The sequence below is a fragment of the Salmo salar genome, chromosome ssa13, assembly GCF_905237065.1.
Source record: "Salmo salar chromosome ssa13, Ssal_v3.1, whole genome shotgun sequence".
Taxonomy (NCBI): domain Eukaryota; kingdom Metazoa; phylum Chordata; class Actinopteri; order Salmoniformes; family Salmonidae; genus Salmo; species Salmo salar.
The window spans coordinates 91,000,828-91,009,207 of record NC_059454.1 but is presented as its reverse complement, the minus strand read 5'-3'; positions in this window follow the sequence as shown (position 1 = coordinate 91,009,207).

The window sequence follows — 8,380 nt, the reverse complement described above, 5'->3', positions numbered from 1 at the left end:
CATCAATAAGGGATCATAGCTTTCACCTGGATTCACCTGGTCAGTCTATGTCATGAAAAAAGCAGGTGTTCCTAATGTGTTGTACACTGAGTGTATAACAGACTTTGATGACAACACTACAATACATATAATACTACATACACAGAACAGTACATATTTTGCAGTATAACCTACACCCTGCAAAAAATCCACATTTTTCACATACTTCAGTAGAGGCAAAATATTTAGCCTCATGGGTAAATAGTTAGTCTTTCCTGAATCAATCTCTAGCCTGTCCCAAATATTAGGGACATTTGTACCACAAATGTATACTGCCATCACAGTATTACATAATAACAGTCCTACAGTACATCACACAGCCACCATCAGCGCAGTGTTGCCTGCAGTCTATTGCCTCCTGCTTATCAGTGCTTCCAGAGACATTTATTCCCACCTAATCACATTAAGTGATGGCAGTTGAGGCCAACAACGTGGCCTGTAAATGTTGCAGAATCCGCTTCGGAGCAGCAAACATTTGATTACAGGCTTGTAGATGATGAGGTGAGTGGGATCAAATGACATTTAATACTGCAGTGTTTCCAATGGTTGGAGGTGGAAAAATAACTAGAATAGGCAAGGCCCCAATATTCCCCCTAACACACACACACACACACACACACACACACACACACACACACACACACACACACACACACACACACACACACACACACACACACACACACACACACACACACACACACACACAACCCCAAACCACCAACCCTAGCCTCAACCTTAACCCAACACTCTAACCCTAGTCCATATCCACATCCTGATTCAACCATTACCCTAACCCTATCCTCAAACACAACCTTAACCCCCTCACTCTAACCCTAGTCCATATCCACATCCTGATTCAACCATTACCCTAACCCTATCCTCAAACACAACCTTAACCCCCTCACTCTAACCCTAGTCCATATCCACATCCTGATTCAACCATTACCCTAACCCTATCCTCAAACACAACCTTAACCCTACACTCAGTGAATGGGAATGCTGAGGAAAAGAGCCATGTAAAATACAATGTCTCACAATACAATACTAATGGCCATAAGGTGGCACTGTATGCATGGTAAATGTTGTGAGAAGCCTTTGGCACTAATAAAGTTTACTGAAAACACGTGTGGGTAGTAGTTTGTTGAGTGTTTGTTCCTATGGGCCAAAGGTCTGACCCCTGGTAAATAAATACTCTGCTACTCTCCCAAGTCCACAGCTCTGACCCCCTGAAGGGTCTGTAAAGAGTATAGCAACACAGTAGTAGGCCAAAATGTCTGCTAGAAAACACAAATCAAACTTAAGAGTATGTTTTTAGATCCTGACCCTCTTTAAGGTTTACCGTGAAGCGAGAAACAAGTACCTCTTCAGTTTCTGGGAAAGCAGATTCTGCTATCCATGCTGAATATAAAAACGTGGATGTAGCAACCACAGATTTCCGCTTTTTATCCTTCCCCAATATGGAAAACTCAAGGATTTGAACATCTTGAAGATGGGACAGAAGTATGCTGAGTAGGATCATTGCCTCATGTATGAACTAGAAACCCCCACACATCCAAGGTTTCACAGAGTTTACTGGAAAAACACTGTTCCCAGGAAATGATACATTGTTCATCACTCAATCTCCAACGTTTTGTAATCCTTTTAGCTGGAAGGGTGATTAACTTAATGGTGGGGATTTGATCAGTTCTTGGAATTTCCCCTTGATCCTTTTCAGATGTGTTTTATGGCCTGTTAGGTTAACAGAATGTGACCCCTTGATGGGGTCCAGACTAGGGATTTTCTTCTCCCCCAATGTGAGCTAGATCGTCTTTAATCAAACAGAATTCTGAAGCTGTGGAGGGAGACCCTGGGTAACAAACCCATCATCCGTTTCTCTTGCAAAAACCTAGAAATCTCTAGTTTAAATTAACAGATTTTCAAATTAGATTTCAATGCGAGCGCGGACATTAACCCGAGCTTCATATCCACATCCCGTTTGATCCCTAGCCTTATCCACAACCACAACCCTAACCCCAGATTGGTAATATATTGCTGCATTAACAGCAGAAACCTGAATCCCAAGCCTTACCCTTAAATGGCTCCTTAACAGATTCTACCCCCAAGCCATAAATCTGCTGAACAATCAATCAAATGGCCACCCGGACTATTTACATTGAACCCCCCCCCCCTTTGTTTTTACACTGCTGTTACTCGCTGTTTATTATCTATGCATAGTCACTTTACCCCTAGCTACATGTACATATTACCCCAATTACCTCGACTAACCTGTACCCCCGCACATTGACTCGGTATCGGTATCCCCTGTACATAGCCTTGTTATTTTACTTTTATTGTGTTACTTTTTTTTTTACTTTAGTTTATTTAGTAAATATGTTCTTATCTCTATTTTCTTAAAACTGGGTTGTTGCTTAAGGGCTTGTAAGTAAGCATTTTATGGTAAGGTCTACACCTGTTGTATTCAGTGCATGTGACAATTAAAATTGGATTTGATTTAATACATTGCACTTACAGCAGAAATCCTAATCCTAACCTTGACCCTAGATTGGTAATACATTGCACCCTAACCCTAATCCTAAACTCAGTCAGGCTACCTCTGGCGAGCACATGGAGGGCTGTGCAGCCCCCCAAAGAAATGCCACCCCACACCATGACTGACCCACCGCCAAACCGGTCATGCTGGAGGATGTTGCAGGCAGCAGAACGATCTCCACGGCGTCTCCAGACTCTGTCACGTCTGTCACATGTGTTCAGTGTGAACCCGCTTTCATCTGTGAAGAGCACAGGACGCCAGTGGTGAATTTGCCAATCTTGGTGTTCTCTGGCAAATGCCAAACGTCCTGCACGGTGTTGGGCTGTAAGCACAACCCCCACCTGTGGACGTCGGGCCCTCATACCACCCTCATGGAGTCTGTTTCTGACCGTTTGAGCAGACACATGCACATTTGTGGCCTGCTGGAGGTCATTTTGCAGGGCTCTGGCAGTGCTCCTCCTGCTCCTCCTTGCACAAAGGCGGAGGTAGCGGTCCTGCTGCTGGGTTGTTGCCCTCCTACGGCCTCCTCCTCGTCTCCTGATGTACTGTCCTGTCTCCTGGCAGCACCTCCATGCTCTGGACACTACGCTGACAGACACAGCAAACCTTCTTGCCACAGCTCGCATTGATGTGCTATCCTGGATGAGCTGCACTACCTGAGCCACTTGTGTGGGTTGTAGACTCCGTCTCATGCTACCACTAGAGTGAAAGCACCGCCAGCATTCAAAAGTGACCAAAACATCAGCCAGGAAGCATAGGAACTGAGAAGTGGTCTCTGGTCATCACCTGCAGAACCACTCCTTTATTGGGGGTGTCTTGCTTATTGCCTATAATTTCCACCTGTTGTCTATTCCATTTGCACAACAGCATGTGAAATGTATTGTCAATCAGTGTTGCTTCCTAAGTGGACAGTTTGATTTCACAGAAGTGTGATTGACTTGGAGTTACATTGTGTTGTTTAAGTGTTCCCTTTATTTTTTTGAGCAGTTACATGGCTTTTTTCCTCACGATTCCCATTCACTGAGTGTAATATCTGCCATTAGGTACCGAGATGAGATCCTCAGACCCCTTGTAAGACCATATGCTGATGCGGTTGGCCCTGGGTTCCTCCTAATGCAAGAGAATGCTAGACCTCATGTGGCTGGAGTGTGTCAACAGTTCCTGCAAGAGGAAGGCATTGATGCTATGGACTGGCCCGCCCGTTCCCCAGACCTGAATCCAATTGAGCACATCTGGGACATCATGTCTCGCTCCATCCACCAACGCCACGTTGCACCACAGACTGTCCAGGAGTTGGCGGATGCTTTAGTCCAGGTCTGGGAGGAGATCCCTCAGGAGACCATCCGCCACCTCATCAGGAGCATGCCCAGGCGTTGTATGGAGGTCATACAGGCACGTGGAGGCCACACACACTACTGAGTCTCATTTTGACTTGTTTTAAGAACATTACATCAAAGTTGGATCAGCCTGTAGTGTGGTTTTCCACTTTAATTTTGAGTGTGACTCCAAATCCAGACCTCCATGGGTTGATAAATTGGATTTCCATTGATTATTTTTGTGTGATTTTGTTGTCAGCACATTCAACTATGTAAAGAAAAAAGTATTTAATAAGATTTTTTCTTTCATTCAGATCTAGGATGTGTTTAAGTGTTCCCTTTATTTTTTTGAGCAGTGTATAACACGTAAATTATGCTCACAATACAATACACTTCAATGGCCATGTCACGCCCTGACCTTAGAGATCCTTTTTATGTCTCTATTTTGGTTTGGTCAGGGCGTGAGTTGGGTTGGGCATTCTATGTTCACCTTTCTATGTTTTGTATTTCTTTGTTTCGGCCGGGTATGGCTCTCAATCAGGGACAGCTGTCTATCGTTGTCTCTGATTGGGAGCCATACTTAGGCAGCCTGTTTTCCTTTGGGTTTTTGTGGGTAGTTGTTTCTGTTGTGTGGTTTGCACTTGACAGAACTGTTGGCTTTCGTTTGTTTCTTAAGTTCTAGTGTTTCGTATTATTAAAACTTCAATATGAACACTCACCATGCGCGCTTTGGTCCCCTTCTTTTACAGACGATCGTTACAGGCCATAATGTTGTGAGAATGCCTTTGGCACTCGTATGAGTAGCGTGTTAGTAGCAGTTTGTTGAGTGTTTGTTGAGTGTGGGTCCCTTTGGGGCTGTTTTGGACCAAAATGTTCAAATCTCAGCCAAAGGTCAGACCCCCTGCAAATAAATACTCTACCACTCTCCCAAGTCCACCGCTCTGACCTCCTGAAGGGTCTGTAAAGAGTATAGCAACACAGTAGTAGGCCAAAACGCCTGCTAGCAAACACAAATCAAATTTGAGAGTGTGTTTTTTTCTGTTCCTGATCCTCTTTGAGGTTTGCTGGGAAGCAAGAAACAAATCCCACGACAGTTTCTGGGAAAGCAGATCCTGTTATCCTTGCTGAGAACAAACAACTGTCCAGGAAACTTTAAAGCTGCAATCAACAATTGAAACAATGAAAAAGCTAAGGGATGGGCTGGAAAATGTAACCACTCTCAAATTCATAGATAGAGCTATAGATGCAAGGACCATCAAAAATGATAGTTTTAACCATGTTTTGAGACTATATAGTGTATAGTGACAGTTAGGGTACGACATCAATAGGGTACGACATCAATGGGTGGATATCATTAATTTATAAGTCCAAAAAGGTATGTAGCAACTGCAGATTGTCCCTTCAAGATGTCATTGAGATGTTTCTGTGTTATTATCCTTCCCCAATATGGAAAACCCTTGGATTTGAACATCTTGAAGATGGGAAAGAAGTCTCCTGAGTAGGATCACCACCTCATATCAAGGGCAGGACACCACTACTGTATGTCACAGAGCACTGGAAAAACACTGTTAACAGGAAATGATATAGGGGTTATCACTAAAACATTTCCAAAGTTAACAAATCTTTGAAGGGAAAATGAAATCAAACAAAGATGAATGGATTTCAAATCAAAATCAAATTATATTAGTCACATGTGCCGAATACAACTGGTGTAGACCTTACAGTGAAATGCTTACTCACGAGCCCCCAACCAACAATGCAGTTTCAAAAACTATGGACAAGAATAAGAGATAAAAGTAACAAGTAATTAAAGAGCAGCAGTAAAACAACAATAGCGAAACTGTATACAGGGGGGTACCAGTACAGAGTCAATGTGCGGGGGCACCGGTTAGTTGAAGTAGTATGTACATGTAGATAGAGTTATTGAAGTGACTCTGCATAGATGACAACAACAGAGAGTAGCAGCGGTGTAAAGAGGGGGAGAGGGGGTAGCCATTTGATTAGATGTTCAGGAGTCTTATGGCTTGGGTGTAGAAGCTGTTTAGAAGCTTCTTGGACCTAGACTTGGCGCTCCGGTACCGCTTGCCGTGTGGTAGCAGAGTGAACAATCTATGACTAGTGTGGTGGAGTCTGGTATAGAGGTCCTGGATGGCAGGAAGCTTGGCCCCAGTGATGTACTGGGCCGTTTGCACTACCCTCTGTAGTGCCTTGTGGTCGGAGGCTGAGCAGTTGCCATACCAGGCAGTGATGCAACCAGTCAGGATGCTCTCCATGGTGCAGCTGTAGAACCTTTTGAAGATCTGAGGATCCATGCCAAATCGTTTCAGTCTCCTGAGGGGGAATAGGTTTTGTTGTGCCCTCTTCACGGCTGTCTTGGTGTGCTTGGACCATGTCAGTTTGTTGGTGAAGTGGACACCAAGGAACTTGAAGCTCTCAACCTGCTCCACTGCACCCCCGTCGATGAGAATGGGGGTGTGCTCGGTCCTCTTTTTTCCTGTAGTCCACAATCATCTCCTTTGTCTTGATCACGTTGAGGGAGAGGTTGTTGTCCTGGCACCACACAGTGTCTCGTCGTTGTCGGTGATCAGGCCTACCACTGATTTATTGATGGTGTTGGAGTCGTGCCTGGCCGTGGAGTCATGAGTGAAAAGGGAGTACAGGAGGGGACTGAGCACGCACCCCTGAGGGGCCCCTGTGTTGAGGATCAGCGTGGCGGATCTGTTGTTACCTACCCTTACCACCTGCGGGCGGCCCGTCAGGAAGTTCAGGTTTAGTCCCAGGGTCCTTAGCTTATTTGATAGGGTCTTGGAAGAGTTTCCTCTTGTTCAATTCTTTTTTTTGTCTGTGTTTCATCGCTTGATGGGGTCCAGATGAGGATTTTTTAATTTTATTTTTAATTTTTATTAACCCATCCACCACCACCCCTTTTTGGAGGACAAATATATTTGGTTTTCTTTTAACCAATTTTCTGATACTTATACATACATTTTACATACACATTTTGCATACACATTTTACATACATGGTACTTTTATATAAAGCACTCACATAACAATAATACATTACCAAACATAAGCTCTTTAATCCCACCCCCCAGCCACTCTCAGCCCATCCCACCTATCACCATAGACCACCCTCGTTTGGTTTCCATGTGACATTTATTTTTCAATTGTGCTGTGATTTTTACATTCAATTTGAACCTTTCTAATTGTATAGTATCTACAGATTGTGAGCTAAAGATGAAAACAATTCCTACAAGTATTATTATATTATTTATTGACTGACTATGGCTTTCCAAATCGCCCAACACTGATATTTACAAGGTGAAGTTTAAGTGAATATTTTTTTTTTACAATTTCTGAACCTGTGACCAGAAACAAGCTACATGGGGCAATACCAGAATAAATGATCTAGTGATTCTGTCTCTTCGCAGCAAAATCTACAGACCTGAGATTGTTGTATGCCACATATATATAGCATTTTGTATAATAATTTATTTGAAAAACTCAGTGTTGAATCAAGTATTGTTTTTTGTACCAGTTCATAAACCATGTGCCATGGAATCGGTACACTGAAAATCTCTCCCCATTTATTTTGCAACCAGTATGGCGCAGCTGTCAGTTCCCTACCTTATTTTTCTACTGTAATATTTTGCTTCCCTAAGCTGCCTAAGTGGAGCCGTTGCTATGGATACTCACAGAATCAGAGCCATCATGAGCAGTAGAGCGAGCATCATGTAGAGCGAGCTGAGCACAGGGAGTGAGCGACAGACAGTGAGGAGCAGCTAAGGGATTTACTAATGGAAGAAGTTATTTCTGATTTCGGGCAGGGCCGGACCTTAAATTTGGCAGAAGAAATCGGTCCTGGGTAGGGTAGGGCCTGAATGTTGCAGGCATGGGTAGAGCTTGGGCTTGGGCTTAAAATTCATTCCCGTGCAGAGCTCTATTTGTAAGCTGTGGATGGAGACCCTGGGGAACAACCCCATTATCCGTCTCTTGTTCCTGTCAGCATTGTTAAACTGGAGCCATGGGAAAACTGAGATTGAGTAAAGAGGTGAAACTAACATTACACTCTCACATACACAGACATAAATACACATAAGTACATACACTTGCAGGCACTCAAATTTATATATTATGCATACATCCCATAAATAAATGTGTTTGTCTCTAACTTAGTTTTACTGGTAATGATTACCTTTCACAGTGTCATAGCTACTGAAATACCGTGGAGCCGTTTTATTTATTTATTTTTATTTATTTATTTCACCTTTATTTAACCAGGTAGGCAAGTTGAGAACAAGTTCTCATTTACAACTGCGACCTGGCCAAGATAAAGCATAGCAGTTCGACACATATAACAACACAGAGTAAAACATGGAGTAAAACAAACATACAGTCAATAATACAGTAGAAAAATAAGTCTATATACAATGTGAGCAAATGAGGTGAGATAAGGGAGGTAAAGGCAATAAACAGGCCATGGTGGCAAA